The sequence below is a fragment of the Eleginops maclovinus genome, chromosome 17 (assembly GCF_036324505.1).
Source record: "Eleginops maclovinus isolate JMC-PN-2008 ecotype Puerto Natales chromosome 17, JC_Emac_rtc_rv5, whole genome shotgun sequence".
NCBI classification, from domain to species: Eukaryota; Metazoa; Chordata; class Actinopteri; order Perciformes; family Eleginopidae; genus Eleginops; species Eleginops maclovinus.
Genome location: NC_086365.1, coordinates 10,790,316 through 10,809,077, shown reverse-complemented (window position 1 = coordinate 10,809,077; position 18,762 = coordinate 10,790,316). Strand labels below are relative to the sequence as shown.

Below are 18,762 nucleotides of genomic sequence, written 5' to 3'. Positions count from 1 at the left end.
TATCAGATCAGGGCAAGTATATACGAGGGATTCATATTCCTTCAAATGAATGAATACAAAAACCATTTTAATTGTCCAAACTCAAAATGAATTATTCTGGTCACTGCAGTCTCTGTTAAGGGCCTCATAAGTATGCTAAAACAGACACCGACAGTGGACATATATATAGTTCTGTTTTACTACATTGGGCGTCCGAACACACAGACATGTTTATGTGAATGTCTGGGCAGACTGACCGCATGGAACCCAAAATTAATTGTGTTAATCTATTGCTATCAGCGTCATAGTTAGCCATTTCCTGCATGTGGTAAAATGTTTGGCCAGTGAACATGTGAAACCGTGTTGGGCTCCCACTGCTGAATATGATCTCTGTTACAGACTGGATGTACATTCACAGATGTTCTAGATCATTTTTCTGGTTAATTAAGTATGACAACTGTCTACCAACAGTGAGAGATTGTCTATTGTGTCTTTATAAGTACAACTATTGTTCTTTTTCATAACTGTCCTTCAGCCAGTCAAGACCAGATTAACTGAGTAAAAAGTTGTTATTCCGCAGCGCTGAAGTTTAAATGCTGGTGCCTCTTGCATTGTGGCGAAGAGAGAATGCTAATGGAATCATGAAGCAGCTTATCATGTGAATGAGAACAATAATGAGGAGACAAAGCAGAGACAAATCCATTGTAAGTGAGGTGGAATTATGTCGGCTCAGTGGATTATAAAAGGCCTTGATCCAGTGGGAGTTTAAAAACATGGCTTCCATTCTCACACATATTCACACACAGACATACACACAATAACACACTCATATACAGAACCATGCACATGCCCATACAGTACGGTATGTCAGAAACACTCCGGCATTAATACAAATTAATATAAAAACACATGCACACACATATGCATATTATACAACTGCGCACACACACAAATAGGCACATAAACGTCAAGCCTTGATATCTACTCGTGCTGCCAGATAATTGAATTAATTCAGCTGAGAAACAACTTCACAGATTAGTGACTTAACTTTTCAATAATAAGAAAAAACCCAGCCACGCGAGATAATTACATTTGTCTCAAATGAGGGCAGCCGTCGAAATGTATCATGCATTGCCATGCGTCCACAATTTAACCCACACGCTCGCATGCACGCACTCACTCACTCACGCACGCACGCACACACACACACACACACACACACACACACACACACACACACAACCACACACACACGCACACACACACAGACACACACACACACACACACAGACACACAGACACACAGACACACATACAGACAGACAGACACACAGACACACACACACACACACACACACACAGAGACAGACAGACACACAGACACCACCCCTGAGCTGAATGGTGCTTCACTGGTCATTAGTACATATTAGTTAGTACAAACCTTACAGTTTATCCCGGACCCATATACAAAATAAAGTATTCTACAGTATGTGTTCAATCGACAATGTCTAATGGATTATTTTACACACACACACGGGTGCTTTTAGTCTTTGGCAGTTTGTAATGGTTTTGAGGAGGATTTCTATTGGTTTTGTGTCAAACTTTAAGGTAGCTCTTTCCTGTTGCAACACGAAATGACCCTCCACACACTAGGATACATATAGAAGTAGTTTTCAGAGTTACTGTGGAGGAACCTGACTGTCCTGCACATATCTTAATTCCATCCAACACCCTTACACTAAATGTAAACATCAAAAGCTAGGCATGCAGACAAAAGTGCACCAGATCTGACTCTGTTGCGATCTGGTTCAGGGACAGCTACCACAGATAATGGACCAGTGTGCCCACGAGTCTCTCAACTGCAGCTTTGCCTTTTCCCGCTTTCTGGGAGCACCAAACATATCTAAAGCAAGACACTCCCTTAAGATCAATGCTTACATATATTGGCAATTGAGTCAATTTAAATGGTTGATGATACATACATACATTTTTAAAAGCTGAGAGATTAGTGATGTTATACATGTGTTACCATTTGTGTTGTAATATCCAGGCTGCTGTGATGCGCCGGTGATTAAATCAGTGCTTTAAGATTGCAATGTTATCTAAAAAATGTACTAACATCCTTATTAGCTTACTGACAACAACAGCTGTAGTGTGTAATTGGCTGTATTCACACTTAAGATGAGGGATCACAGAGAGACAGAGGTGGCGACAAAAGGTTGTCAAAGCATTTGTTGTCACATCTGAAACGAGCTGCAAACGTGTCTTCAATAATTATAAACTATATTACAAATGGTGTCCTTGTGAAACGCTTCCAGCTGGAACTGCGACAGAGCCGTGACTAAGCCAGAACAAAGCCAGAACGCACCACAGCAAGAGTCAATGCACATTAGCGGTTATCCTACAGCATCCCTGGCTGAATTGGAGCTCACCCGTGCAGCTAGGTTCTTGTAAATGTAACCATTACTTTAAACCTGAGCTGAGCTGTAAACATAACTTTGTGGTTTCACAAGAATAGTAATACAATAACACAGTCCTTGACCAGTCCTCCAGTCATGAGCAGCACCTAACAGAGGACAGGGAGGGACAGGGGGGTGAGAAAGGTGCAATATATATTTCATGGCCCCACGACACTGAATTCTGAAACTGCAAAAACAAGCCATAAAAATTCCAGAGGGTGTATTGAAATCCTCTCTGGGCACACTTCCTCCCCCCTTCCTCTTCATCCCTCCCTCAATATGCTGTCTCCCTCTCTCCTATTTCTGTCTATTGTTGGTACAAAGCATCCCATTCAGGCCCCGATGACTTCTCTTACGGCAGGCAGCGGTAGGCTTACTGAACAAAGGCAGCGGGGAAACAAAAGCCAGTTTATTAGGCCGGACAGTGACAGAGAGACAGAGTGAGGGAGGGAGATGGAGAGGAAGAGAGGAAGACGGAGAGAAAGAGTGGCACTCTGCGCTCCATTGTGGCTGCACTCACATCTGGTGGCCATGTGTGACCGGAGCAGCAGGGCTAATGATGGGCTTCCTGAGGCCAGCTCAATTAGGCCAGGCCTCACCGGACTCCCAGAGAGAGGCAGAAAAAGAGATGACTATCGACATGCTGCTTCACTACTTGCATGTTTTTGTGTGTATGAGTCAATCTGCACTTTGCAGTCGAGTCTTGTTTGGATGTTTGTGTCTGTGTGTGTCCAAAAATGTGTGTTTACGAGCATTTGTATGCATGCAAATTCCCACTGGCACAATCCTGAGCACTGTCCTCTTTATTCTTTTAGCCCAAACAACACCTCCCCTCAGCGACACATACACACACACACATACACCAAAACCTCCTCCTGAGCGGGCTAAAACTAACTAACAAGCCGTAAAGCCATTAACGGCGTTGCTTTGATGGCCCAACACAAGATTTCCAACACACTTAAAGCTACACAGGGGGGAGGGCAAAAATGATGAGAGCCTGCAACCGTGTCCTCGGGCATGTGTGTCCATGTCTGTGCGTGATGTCTGGTGTGTGTGTTACAATGCGGACAAATGAGCGCCAAATCAGATGGGTTCCTGTGACAGTACCATCCATTATTATTCCTGCAACTGTTCACCCCAGAAGACACAGAAGACTGACAAACACAAACCTAATAAACAGGAAAAGAAAAGCCACTCTGTCTGTGTTAATAAAAGGTTTTATTGGGGAAATTTGATGCCAATTCTTCTCATAATCACATGTTATTAGTCAGATGTGTATAATTAGTATTGCATACGCAATAGCACAAACAAGAATGAGGGTCATTTGAGGCTTTCAGCTTTAGCACAATAAGACATAACCACACAAATACTAAGGTTTGACGTTTTTCATTGTAAAGTCATGGGGCCTTTTAAGATTTGACATCCTTTTTGTAATTAATGGTAAGTTTTGAGGTAACCTACTGTAAAGAGAAACACTCCAAGAAGAACAGATTGTTCCCAAATACAACTAATAATGCAAGCCTAGATCCGTCACCCTGTGACACAAACTATTTATCTAAAGAAATTGAAAGAAGATAGTCACAGAATGATACCAAAACAGTCTCACGCTACGAGGAAGTCCAACTGATTTGATTTAGCCTAATCATGGGACCATCGTTGGCTTTTTCACCAAAATATGACAATAATTTGCGCTGGAATTTGTGCACATTACAGTTCATATGATGAAAATGTGGAACAGGCAGGTTACCATGCTTGGGTACACATTACCAGTCAGTCAATTTGCTTTAAATCTTTGAGACAATTGTAATTCTATAGCACCCCATACATTTTGTCAGTTTAGGCTATCTGTTTTAGCACAAGGACATCACCATACAAATATCATACCAAACATGACATTATTGCTATTCTGTGTCATGTATCAGTGACCTGACTTAAAAAGGGGTCATGGATTTTGATTTTCGAGTCATGTTTGAGTAACCTACAGCAAAAAACAACACTCCAGGGAGGACAGAAGAAACATCATAACTCCAAATCAGTAGTGTGCCAAATACTAAAGATAATATCATGTATCTAGATAATGCAAAAGAAAATAAACACTAAAGTCTACCAAATAGAGTGTTTCACTGCCAGGAAGTCAAACTGATTTGATTAAGCCCAATCATGGGACTTCGATTGGACTTTTTTTGAGCAGAATATGGTGGATAATTTGAACTGGAATTTGTTTTTCGTACAATACAGATTTAGCAGGGTCGGAAATCATGTTTTTCCAAACATGCCACCGTGGCAGGTCAAGGAACTTTTCTACCAGGCATTGTTTCTCACTGCGAGTTTAGACTTGTGGGTTTTGTTTCTATGGGTATCTGTCCTGCTTAGCAAAGCTGTCATCTGATTGGTTGTGCGTCCAAAGGTCAGTCGAACAAGGTTCAAATAATTGAAACTTTGAGCGCAGCGCGACAATTTTGAGCGCTCTCTCCTCTCCTACAACGGCCAGGTCAGCACAAAGCCATTTTACAGCCCATCGTGTGAATGCAGATTCACTGTGTATCTGTGAGAGCGCAGACTGAGTTTGGTCAGGCTGGAGACGCACTGAGCAAAGAAACGCTCAATGTAACCTTTGCCCACATCACCATCACCGTCTTTTACTCTCTCTCAAGCCGTAAATCAATGGCAGTCAGTTGGAGTGTTCGATCCCCATCGGCTTTCACTCGATTCTTTTTTTGTGGCTTTATGGATGGTTTCCGTGGTTACACAAGCTCACTCTGCAGAGGGGAAGTGGTTGATATGAGGCCGAGTCATAGGATTTAGTCACTCCAGGTAGAGTATAGAACGTCAACGTTGATTATCGTGTGTTTGAATGCCTCCTAACGCAAATATCTGTATCAGTTCTACAGATGTGTTTCAATTCCTTTTTACGAAGCTGACCCTCTAAGATAAGCTTTTGGTGAGACCCTGACTCTCCAGCAATGGTAGCAGTTTTCACTTATCAAATCTAAAAGGTAAAAACTTTCAATCCTGTGATGAACAGGGATCTTTTGATGACTGCCTGACTTTACATCTAACAACCTGTATGACCAAAAATGTGCAAAAGCAGTGATTTGCGTGAAACTTAAACCAACTTTTCCAATCATTTTTTAAAGAAGATATATAAACAGAATATCTTTATGGTTTTGACTAACTTGGGCTCTAGGAAACTGGAGCAGGCATTTCTTTTGAATAGATGAAATAGAAAGTGTAATAGATTAAATCAAATCAAGGAAATTATTCCAGTAAACATTCATCAGATTAATTGACAATAAACCATAATTGTTCGTTGCCGTACTCAACAACAGCTTACTTTTCTATCTTAGTCCAGTTTAATTTGTTCAATTAGTACATTAAAACACACAGAAGCAGAGCTGCTTTTGTTGATCATCAAGGACAGATTGTACCACCTATTACAAGGCTACAGCAGCAGAACCACAGGCACTGCTCCCCTCAGTCCCCGACTCTGTCTCTACAGGAAATGAGAGGGCGAATAAGCAGACAGAGGTAATTACAGACCAAACAATAGCTGCCGTTTCTTTTCTACATCGAGCTCCTGGCCCTGCCCTCACACCAACACAACACATTGTTCCAAAATCTGTGTCCACTCGGCGGATAGATCCAAAGCACGCCAAAGAAATCCACACGTCAATTTTCTGTGTTCATCCCTTTCTGCCTTCGCTTCTACAGAACAAAGCATGCTAACCTTGAGCTGCGAAACAGCTTTCTGCTGGCGTCTGAGGAGATATTAGGAAGGTGATTAAGTGAGATTGATGGTACTTTAATTCCCTGACAAAAATAATGGCTCCTTCCTGTTGTTTAATCTTCAATCTTCATTACATGGGGGAGACGCAAGAGAGTATGGTTTTTAGCCAAATGAAGGCCGTGCTTAACAAAGGACACCATGAAGGATGGTATTTCAATTTAAACTATTTGTAAATGAAAGTCCGAAGGTGCATTTGGGAATTCGGCAAACTGTGGACTAAATTTAAAGAATACTGGATGATCTCTCTTTGAATTGAGAGCATTTGACGGCGATTTAGCCACCAGCCTCCGAGTGTTTTTCATTTCGCTACTGATTTTCAGAGACTCTTAATTTGGCATGTCCCTGTGACATTAAAGCCCCGGAAACCATCTGAACAGTAACTATTTGAAAAGAATCAAGACAAGTTAGAAAAAGAAAGTTGCCTTTTCTGAACTGGGACAAAGTTGGGTTTGGAGATGGAAAGTTTTTAGAAAAAAGCAAACCATTTCCATTTTCCCCAGAAGGTTTACGACTTGTTTAGAGAAGTTGGAGAACAAAGTTTGCATGCTGTTCTGAGAAATTACCTTTAACTGCCCCATTGTGCCATAATAACAAGCCAACTGTTGCAGGAAGGTTCCCGTCTCGTGGAACATAAAGGTGGATTTTTTAAAGGGCACAGGTTTGATTCTTTTCTTTTTGGTGGATGGAGCGTCCTTGAGCCAACCAATGAACCCCTACCATTTCCAGAGGCACTGTTCCAAAGTTGACCCTGTACACTGACCTCCCAGCGGAGAGCGGCTAGCAAACAAAAAATCCTCCTTTGGGTGATCAATACCGCGAGAAAAGAGTAAATGGATGCAGACTCGGCTTTTTGCTCCGAAAGCATACAGTAGAGAGGTCAGAACACATGGTCAGCTGAACAGTAGCACTATTGGAGCTGACAGGGATTCGGTGTCTTGCTCAAGGACACTTCAATAGGGAGGAAGCTTTACAGAGAAGGGTCCTAGAGTTCAAGGGAGGGGTCCTCGCTCAGCACAACACTCTCCTGCTCTCAAAGTCTTTGAATAAAAAGGTAGCATTCTAAAGCAACCAATAAACAAGCATGTTTGCAAGGTCTAAACCAAACATGCGGGCCATTGTTTTGGGGAAAGTGCAAAATTATTTCCACTTCAACCCAAGCCCCCACTGACCTTTCAAAACCCAACCAATGAGACAACTTCTGAATGGGACAAAGCCAAAAGTGACACAAGCAGGGAGGAGAGGTTACTCTAGGAACAATGCCGCCTAGCTGCCTTCACCCCTGCAAGGATCTGCACCCTACTTCATAGTCTAGCAAAGGTAACTTTCATATTATGTGAGGGCGGCTTTTCATTTGTGATGAGTAGTGTATGTATATATATATTTATATATCAAACTTATATCAAAGCCCAGCATGTAGACAGAGCCTCAAATTTGCAACATAAACAAATAAAACAGTAAGGAGTCATTTACCATACTCATTAAAAAGAAATGGCAACAAACAAGATACTACGTTTAGAAAAATTGGTAAAGTTGTCTCTTTTTTTCACTGGGGGTCTGTTTCCTATATCTGTTCTTGTTTTTATGACATTCCGCCAGTTTTTTAAAGCCGCCTAATGATTGACTGCAAACAGATGGACTGTCAATGCAACAAACAGCACATGCAGATGAAAGGGGTCCCGCCGTGTCAGGCCGATATTTTGACACCGTAACTGTGCATGTATTATAAGCAGGCCTGTCTGCGTCCGTGTGTGGGTGAGGGTGTTTGTGAATAAATGCACGTGTGATGAATTGATTGTTGCGATCCCTCTGCACAATAGAGACTATAGGAGCAAGAGGAACAATCCTTTTAATCTAGAGCATCTTCTTTCGCAGTGTCTCGGTCTGATGTCGGACTGCACATAGAAAGGTCAGAGAGGGCTTTGCTCGGGTGGGTGGAACAAACAACTAGGATTTGCTCTCTTTCTCTCTCTCTTAGGGAGGTCTGTGGGGCGTACAGTTACAGTTAGTTTGCTCACCATCAAAGCAAACCCAAACTTTTGAATTATTCAATCAAGCAGTGCAGTCAAACAACAATGATGGGAGGGGGGTTTAACTTCCTAATAACTGAACTGTGGTCGGAGGAAGATAAGTAACTGGCTTGGGAAGTTCCTCATACTGTCATTGTCCTTCATCCTCTCTCTGTTTCTTCTTTGTCTGTGTATCTCTTCCCCCGTCGTATCTGTGCTCCCTATCTATCAAATTCTGCTGCCAGTCAGAACGTTTAATAATCATTTCAAATAATTCCCGGCACTAAACCCATGCCTACTAAACAGCGCGACGCACTGCCTAATCTAGCTCATCCTGACGAGTTCAGCACAGTTTATCAGCAAGAGACAAGGGGGGGAGGAGGAAGAGAGAGCACAAGGAAAGAGAAAATAAAGAATTGAAGGAGAAGGAGGGAGGGGGTCAGCGGAGGTAGAAATGAAGAGATGAATGCAGCCCCTGTTCCTTCCCACTGTCTCAAACAAGGCCTGGGTAAACAGGAAGTACAGCTGCGCTCTCAGTCTGTGTCCCTGTGACTCTCTGTGTTTTCCACTCTCTCTTTTTCTAACTCCCGCACCTCCCTTCTTAAGACAGTCCAAAAATAAATGCATTCCTTTTCCATTATCACACATTCCACATTTTCTATATCTGCTTCACTGACCAGGGGGAAACAATAATTGACCAAAGTTAATGGAGAAAGAGGCTGAAAAAGTGAGAAGCACAAAAACAATGGACGAATGTCGCCTAGAATATCTCGCCCCCTTGTCGTCAAATTGCGAAGAGTCATGATGGTTGGCAATCTGGACACGCAGTTCCCCTCAGTGGGCCCTAATCCCCCTATTTCTTTAAGAGAGAGAGGGAGTAGAGTGGAGGAGAAAGGAGGCATTGTGGCTCGAGACAGTGCAGTAAAAAGAGGAGCGTACAGTACCAAATTGAGGTCGCAGCAAGACAATGGCTGCCCTTCACTGGCTCATTCACACACGGTCTCCACACAGCTCTATCAAACGCCTCTTTCTTTTCTTCTTCCCCTCCTCTGCTCTGTTCTTTCTTTTTCTTTCTCTCACGTCCGCCTTTCTTCTCCCTCATCACAGAGGGATAGGGGATAATGAAACCCCGGCTCACCCAGGCTGCTCTGGGGCCCGTTTCAGAGGAGAGGAGCTCTCACTGTCTGGCGTTCCTCTCAATGGGCACCTTCTCATCTTCTCTGTTCAGCGCCCAGCACCAGCGCCTCCCTCTGCTTTTGTTTCAGAGGGAGAATGTACAGTCCTAGAGGAAGTAGTATGTTAAGGAAATGGACCCTCTGTCATCTTTATATTGAGCGGTTCTTGGGGCGGTTTGTGTTGCTCACCTGTATTTCACGCTTTGTCGTACAGAACAGTGAACCATGTGAGGCGCTTGAAGTTGAACCAAAGTTTTGCTGATAATGCAGTATTTGTGCTTTGAAATTTGCACGGATTAAGTCGAAATTGTTCTTACCATTGTGCAATATCTGTATTGCTGGGCTCTAACCACAGTTTTGGTCCAAAAATAGCTGTGTTTTAAAACTGCACATGGCCCTTGAGGTACCAGTGAGGCATGAACAAGGGTAGAGGAACACATTAAAATAGTTGAAGGGTAATTATACTGCACGGGATCTTGCCGCTCCAGAAAGTTATCAATGCAGATTCATTTACTCTTTTGGTTGTCTGTGATTTAAACGTAAAGAGGTTTTTTAAAAGGTTGTTGCAATGACTTTTGACAATATTGTCACTCTGAATCACCACATTTGGACCACGGGAAGAGAGTCCGTAAACATCCGATCAATCTCTTTCCTATTAAACCATAAGAACATTACACTGAGTGTTACGGAGCTGCTGATAACGTCGGTTTACTGATAGAATAAGAGTATAAAGTGAAATCCAATGGCGATCAACGTTAGCGTTAGCAAGCCACACTACCATGCTAGCCAAGCTAACAATATCAGAAACCAGAGAGACCTAAAAAAAGCCTGTTTTATTCGACAAGTTGTTCCTTAAAAATACTGCATCACAGTTTATATTTTCTTATTTACAACAGGGGAGAAATGTCCAATCTTGACTACACCAAATGGCTGGCGGATTTCTAAACAAGTTACCCTACTCCAAAATACATTTAACGTATAGCATTATTTTCCTTTGTCATGTATTACGTCCGGACCATTTAGTTTTAAGGGTCGGATACCTTTAGTTTTTTGAATATTTAACAAGTGTTGGTGTTTTTTTAGCTTGTAAATGCTTCTGTATAATACATGAACTCTTTCCATTTATAGATGTGGAAGTAATACATTTTGTAAATACTTTCGGATTTGTGAGTGGGTTCCTTTTCTTAACCTTTCCTTACCAGGATTGCCTCGTGACTAGCTTTAAGAAAAAAGTAACCAACAATAGCTTTCAAAACTAGTGCAGGCACTTTATGTGAAATGCGTTCATTTTTGTTCTAGTATTGTGCGACTGAGAACCATTTTAATACCAATTGAGACCAGCTATTATGAAAGACAGCCTAATTCTAATATAGAGCCGGCTCTGTCCTTTGAAAGTGTACACAGATGTCTCATTCACTAAGACACATATCATATGGACTGCTTCTAAAGAAGAAAAGAACCATGAACAGTAAAATATGTTCCCTTTCTGCCAATGAATGGATCTGTGGAATTCACCGTTTCACACAGAGACAACAATCTTCGAATGCCTGTGCTCAAGTTAATGAGTGGAGAGGGTAAAAGCACCTCCGGCGACTTGGGTCACAAAGGCTGATGATCCAAGAACCTAATTTGGCTTGGCAAACCTAATCGTTCAAAATTGATCGAATACAGAGTCTACTGGAGGCCTTTAACCGGCTTACTGCGAAACAAGGGGGGAACAGGGATTGGCATTGTTATTCATACCACAGAAAAATTGTTCTCATCCAATCAAATTTGAGCAGAAGGACGTCAATTGCCCACAGGGTTGAGCGCGTGATGGTGTTAAGGTGACCATTATTGCCCCACAGAAAATAAAGGCCGCTCTGATGTTGTTTGTTGGTCAAGTGCTCTTCAGTGAAAGGCAATCTTATTTCATGGCATACACATCCAAGAGATACACTATTAAACCTGCACACACACAAATTCAAGCATATATAGAGAGGAATTTACAGATACTCAAGCACATATCATGGCGGGATTTAAGTGAAAGGGGTTTGTGAGAGAATATATTTAGTGTGGATAATGCATGCTAATAAGAGGAAAGCCTGGATCAGACCACAGGGCAGAGGGCAGAGGGCTCACCTTATTGGTTATCTGTTATTCATTAATATCCAAGGCAATTGACTGAAAACTAATTTTCATTTACATTAAAGCCACAAGGGAGTCGTTGCAAAGCAATACACTGACGTACCCTTGACTTATCCTCTGTCTGTATACAGTACGTTACTTTAAAACCACATCTTCCTGTCAGTAACCAAACAAAGCGGAAGATTCAATCCAGCATTTCGTAATTTAGAGTAAATTTGGCAGCAGTGGAAAACCTTTCCCTCCAACCAAGACAAATCGATGTTTTTTATATCTGAATATCACACGAACAAATCTACCACAGGGGCCTTTTAACATGACACCCGTCTCTTTAACCGACAAGCGGACTGAAATCTGCCCCGCCGTAAAACAATGCGTAGGGCTGCATTTGTGTATGTGTGCAGCAGCCAGAGGGGAGTCCAGTTTGAGTAAATGTAAGGGCTTTGCTAACTAGAAACAATGCTCAGTGGTTTATGATGCTTGCTTTTACAATCTTTGTTACAATCATAGCGTCAACTTTTGATTTCCATGTATTTGGCAACTAGAAATTCCAATGGCTTTGTATCTCTATTTAAACCCGCAATTCAGGCGCAGTACTTCTTTAAGTTCAGGACACATACAACTTTGCTTAACTTTCATGCCAACAATCATTTTCTTTTATTCATTTTTTTATTTAATCACATACTGTTGATGTAAGTTGATGAGAAGGTTGGCTTTCAGCGTGAGAAACAGTCAATGCTACGTTGTTTTTCTGCTGTCATTTCACATTGCTGTTCTTACAGAGACAGAAAAGAGGTGGAACGACGCCGCTAATGGAGCTATTGTGGATGTAGTCAGAGAGGTGACGCTCTGTGGCCCACAGGGAGCAGACAGCGGGCCTGACCTCTTAACCTGACATACAGCGCAGCCCCGCTCAGCTGTAATTACCTGTCACACTGCGAGCCACTGTGTGTCTGCGTGTGTTTTAGAGGAGAGGTGTGGTAGACTTGCACTTGACCCGACATGCAAACTAACCCCCGTGTTTCCCGTAAATGACATGAAAAAAGCATCGGTGGTTGCACACCCCTACCTGAGACTCTAACTCCCCCAGCCCTCTCCCTTTCTGGCTCCCGGTAATTACCTGTGGGCCTATGGAGGGGTGGGCAGCATTGTGTGCTGCCTGCGTAGCTCTCAGCGAGATGTGGGATTGATGCGCACTCATCGACCTCTCTGATTGGGGTTAACAGCAGCCTCATTTGCATGAGGAGATGGGGCTTTCATTAGCTACAGTAGCAAGACCTCAGGTGCAGAACACACACATTACACAAACACACACAGAGGGGGTAAATTAGTTAACCTTTCAGAGGACACACGGTTCTCTTGTTTGTTTGTTTTCTAGTGTTGTTGAAAAATCACTTTTGTCCTTATGGGGCAACTTTTACCAGTCAAAATATGCCCAAAAATGTCTGAATACATAATAGTTTAAAATGATGTTTCATGTCGCAATTATTTTGGTAAAGTAATTTTAACTTGTTATATTATCCCAATAATTATCAAAATATACTCAATTTAGCTTATCTTTTGTTTATAAATGTGTTTCTATTCATTATCAGATAAAACACACATCTTTTTTTTAGGTAACATCCTCAATCATAAATCATGCTCCATCTCCATTAAAAAAGAATGAATTGATACCAAATCAGTCTGTTCTTTCCTATTCAAATGTGTCATTTCTCTCCCATGACAGCAAGTTGAAAGCTCTTCAAGTGACTCGTGTGATGATATTCACGTTTATACCGATAATGTTAATCTACCATCGACCTTTTGTGCAATAAAAGCCTATATAGTCCCATCCTCGTCCTAAATATGACTGTCTGATTTGGTTCATGATCTGTGGGAAAATGTTCAAGTAGTTCTGAGTTACAGAAGGCCTGAACTTGGTCTACTGTTGCAAAAAAAAGGAAGTTTCTTGATATACTTGATAATACACACAGTCCGAGAGGGCATGCCAGACAATATACAGCTGAAGACAGCTCAGTGCAGATCTGAAATAGAGTCACGCAACAAAGTGGACACTTCCCTCAGTGACACATACAAATGCTCCCTCTCTTTCTCTCTCTCTCACATACACACACATAGTCACACACACTGTCCTGCGCTGTCATGTATAATTCAGCGTGTGGCCGGGCGGGCAGATGCCTCATCCCCAGGGGGTCCCATCATGCCTTTGCTAGGATGAAACATTTAACAGCACAGGACAAAATGGAACACGCTCAACGAATAAACAAGAAGGCTTTCTGGAAGAACACACCAACACACACACACGCTCACAACACGTTCACAGTCTCTCTGTCACATGGTCGCTTTAAAACAAACATAACCTTTCACACATGCAGAGCTCAATTAAGATTCCTCTAGATTTAAAGGGAGGAACAATTGTGTGAATATCTTTATATCTTTGAAGCTTTACAGGACATTGTGACCCATCTTTTATCCTCATGACCTCTGAGCCCCATTGCACACACACAAACAACACACTCACGTGCAAAAAGAAACACTGGCTCTTATTTTAAGGCTGCCAACAAATGGCCACTTGGCGGTGCATGCACGCACGCACACACACGCACAAACACACACACACATATATTGACTCCAAAAGTGGGTCATTAAATAAGTCACCCAACACTGTAAGAGTGCTTTCACTCCTAAGTGAATAACTGTGGACAATATGGCCGCATAATATCAATATCATTCCATATTCAGCACATGGTGTGTGTGTGTGTGTGTGTGTGTGTGTGTGTGTGTGTGTGTGTGTGTGTGTGTGTGTGTGTGTGTGTGTGTGTGTGTGTGTGTGTGTGTGTGTGTGTGTGTGTGTGTGTGTGTGTGTGTGTTCAGAGGCTTCTGTATGAACTCATGCCTGTGCTTGATGGAGCAATGAGGAAGAAGCCCTGTAAGTGTGAGCAGATGCTGGTTGGTGTGTGTGTGTGTGTGTGTGTGTGTGTGTGTGTGTGTGTGTGTGTGTGTGTGTGTGTGTGTGTGTGTGTGTGTGTGTGTGTGTGTGTGTGTGTGTGTGTGTGTGTGTGTGTGTGTGTGTGTGTGCCCAGGCTGACTGGGTAAGCTGTGAATATTAATGTGTTGTAACCTTGACACACACGGAGCTGCTGGAGCCATAGAGGAGCCTCCTCTGATGACATTAGACAAGTAGACAGGAATTCCTACCTGAAGTAACACACTCAGGCATTACTCCTCACTACACCTTCTGCCATACCTCGTTTCCGCTTGTTCCTCTGGTCTAACCTTGGCTCCTTACACATTTTGTCCTCTACCCTCCTCGTCTTGTCCCCCGCCTTACTCGTGTTCCTCTTTTCCTTCCGTCCTCCTTTCCACAGATATTTTCTCTTTTCTGATCTCCTCACACTCTGTCCTCCAACCTCCTTCTTCTTGCTCGCCTTCCATCACCCTCTCTTTTCGCTTCCTCAACACCTCCTTCCTTCATTTAAAGGGTTCCCACAGATCCTTAAAAAGTCTTAAAGGCATTTCATTCACATTTCTAAAAATAAAACAAGGATTGGTTTTAAAATGTCGAGAATCAATCTCTCTAAAAGTCATGAAAAGAATTTCAGGCAGTAGGAAATGTATGTTTTGTCGAAAGGTCCAAACTTCAGAAGCAAATATGAGTTTTTGTAAAGTTAGTCATTGAAAAAAGTCTTAAATCTAACCTGCCGAAAGCTTTGTGAAGCCTGTATACAACCCATGTTCTCTGGCCTCCTCTCCTCAGCCCTCACCTCTTTCTTTCCAATACCTCATCTCCTCCGCCTTTCTTCTCTCGTCTTTCCCCTTCTTCTTTACACCCCTTTCCACCTGTTGCCTTCCATGACCTCAGTTTCCTTCTCTTCTACCTCTTGTCCCCTCCTCTCCACCTGTCAATCATTATTGTCATCCCCCTCCCATTCTTCTCTCTCTCTCGTCAGGGAATATGAATCGGATTGTACAAACTCTCTTTCTGTCTCCACCCCGCATCCCCCCCCACCCCACCCCTCTCTTTCAGCTCACTGCCAGGCTACCACAGCCCAAACTGTTCAGCTGCAACTGTTCCAAGCCCAATAATTACAGCTTGTCAGAAAGAATTAATTTTCTCATTTCTCATAAAGACGTGTAAAAAATTACCATGTTATTATAACGCCGCCACTCTCTGGAGGCACCGACGAAAAACCAAATTTAATTTCCCGAAATTCTTCCCTCGCACATTAAATTAAACACATAAATAAGAGTTTAGGAATTGGGGGGGAGGTTGTTTGGGTGGGGGCGCGGGGGGGAGCATATGTTCGTTAGGCCGGCCCCGGCTCTGGGTAATGGCCGTCGTAATGTTTTGATGGGCCAGGCTATTGGGAAGCACCAATACATTTGCATGATCACCGTCGCGGCAGGCAAGCGGGCTGCCAATTAGCTCTCACTCAGCTCTGGACAGTGGGAGAGAGAGCACGGAGGATCTGTTCGGCATCAGAAACACACAACAAGATATGGAGCTGAGCTAATTAACAAGCACGTATGGAGAATAGCATACTGACTGCAGCCTCTATGAGAGGGGTGGCTATTCACGTGGGATCTGTTAAAGCTAGGTTCCAATGATGCAGATAAATACAAAATACTGCAGCAGATCTTGCATAGAAATGCGCTAGATATGTTAAATAAGTTATAGTGAGTAATATTATTTTGGGATACAATTCTTTAAATGCTCTTGTTGTACACCTTTTTAAGTCAAGGCTTAATAGGCAATTACTTTGGCTGTATCTGCTGTGGTGCACTGATCTTAAAGGGGCCCTATTCTATTTCCAGGTTCATATTTGTATGTTGTGCCTCTACTCTGACATGTCTCCATGCTTTAATGTTCAGAAAGCTCTTTCTTCTTCTCATACTGCCTGTGCTGCAGCACCTCTTTTCACCCTCTGTCTGAAACCAGAGCCCAGTTTGCTGTCGGTTAGCTGGCCGGCTCTGTTGGGATTGGTCAACCTCTTAGAGAAGTCCCGTCCATTAGCCTATCATGTACAATGTGTTGGAGCGCTAGCCAGTAGAAGTGTTAGTGTTACGTACTGATGTCACTATGATAGGGAAGTAAACAAATGAGTCCAATGGAGGCGTTTCAGGCAGTGGGCGGCAGGAGGAGTGTATGGGGGAGAAACTCCCTTTGGAACCTAGTAAAACACTACAACAAATTGGGATTCCTCCTTGAATATCAAGCTGGTTTCACATTTCTGGAGATGATTACTATTTTGTTCTGAATCTCTTTCAAGTTCTGCAAAACTCAGTTGAAATTGATGCAGCCGCTCTCCGTCTGAGAAGGGAACTCCCACAACGGAACAAACTCACCCAAACACAGATGAACAGGGTGTCCCCTCCAACTCTCTGGCACAGGGAAGACAGGGACTTTCCCTGCCTGCAGCACAGGACCCACACACACATTTCCAGCGACACATGCAGAAAAAAGGTCACCCCTGGTTGACACACACATGCAGCGGGCGGAGTCATGGCTGATCAGACAGGGCTGCAACAAACATTCATGCGCACACACACCCACACACACGTACACACAGGGGTCACGGTCAGTGTATCCAGTGCCAGCTAAATCTCCTCAGCTGAGCAGTGATGAGGCTGCAATCTGTGATCATGACACTGCCTTAACACACTGTCTGGACTTCTTCACACACACAGAAGCACACACAAAGAGCAGGCAGGCAGTATCAGCTGAGCCTCTATTCCATGGTCATTGGTCTTGGATCTGGGTTTGCCATCTCCGCCCTGCTCTGACTCCAGGCCTTGTTCTGTACACAGCAGCATCGTCATCGCAGCGGAGCGCGCCCCAGGATGGTTTCTCACTGATGCCACGACGTTTGCAGAACTTCCACAGTCAAATTAATTTCTTAGAAAAAGTTTCTAGACGAGCAGTCAAAGTTTGCACGACAGAAACAAGGGACTGTGCACAAGAGAAGTGGCTGGTTCTGCTAAAACACCTGCTGACTGCCAGCAAGAAGTAAACTGGGCTGCTGTGCAAAGACTCAGTCCAGAAAGGCTCAATATGTTTGCAAGCATCCCAGCTTCTTTCCATGCTCTTTGAGAGTGATCAATGTATCGTTCATTTGTTGAACCAAGTATATTCCATTCTTCTTTTGGAATATAAACCAATAATGGCTATGAATTTCTATTTTCCTCAGTGTGCAGCTTACATCGTGGCTGCATTGCATGGTCTCTACTGAAGCTACAGAACAGAGGCTATCTATACTATGATGAGTTTAGCTTTACCCGAATGTATAGTGACTGTGAGTACAAAAAAAGGATGTGTGTATAAATGCACTGCCAGGAGGACGTATAAAAGGCTTCAGATGCCTTTAGGATATTATAGAGAAGGAAGGATTGTTGTTACACAGTGATAGGATAGGGTGATTGTAGGAGATCAGTTTGAGCCCTTACCAGTCACTTAAGGGAAGAACCTGATGAAGAAAACGTCAGCAGCACCTCTTCGACTGACCCGCTCACTCCTGCACACAAGGGGGAAAAACAGCCTTTATTGTAGACATTTAATCAGACACTGGGGAAAAACAGTCAAACACAGAAATGGGGAGATGTTGGGAGCGAAGTGGAAAGATTTTGAATGAGCTCTGAAAAGTTTTCTTGGTCGAACTTTCTTTAATGCATTCATATTCTTGTCAAACTTTTGAACATAAGTCATCAGTTTAATTTTAGTTAATCACCGACCGAGGTTTCTACGTCTAGTCCAAAAAGTAGCTCCCAAGTTGAGTGTGTGTGGGTTGGTTGTGTTATGTTTTAAATGCCCTTGTGCGTTATATTTTGAGGAAAACGAGAAAGAGAAGAGTGAAAGAAGATAAGCGGGAACATGAGACACAACAAAAGAGAGGGAGCGAGAGAAAAAACAAGCCGAAGGTAACTTATTCTAGTTTATAGATCCACTCCTCCTTCTCCCTTCATTCCTCCTTTTTTTTCTCTCCCTCTTGCTCCCTACATTCCTCCTACCCTCACCCCCTTCACACCAGAATTTTTCAGTCTATAAATATCAACAAGAGAGACTATAGAAGTACACACACACACACACACACATTGTAAACACACACACACACCAGTTTAAACCAATGAGCACAGTGGCGTATTGTGCCAGCAGAGCCAATACACACTTCTAAAGCCATTACTCCCCATGGAAACAGGCGAGCGCATTCGCACACACATGTGATGTTGACGTTGTA

The 18,762-nt window shown here is 43.0% G+C and overlaps 1 protein-coding gene across 1 annotated transcript in view; it reads right to left on the bottom strand.

The window, feature by feature from the left end:
* sox5 (SRY-box transcription factor 5) overlaps nt 1-18,762 on the bottom strand; it is a 189,976-nt gene that overhangs the window by 105,770 nt on the left and 65,444 nt on the right. Inside the window, exon 3 of the mRNA XM_063905995.1 lies at nt 17,975-18,042. The gene's annotated coding sequence lies outside the window, so the exon portion shown is untranslated. The remainder of the gene's footprint in view (nt 1-17,974; nt 18,043-18,762) is intronic.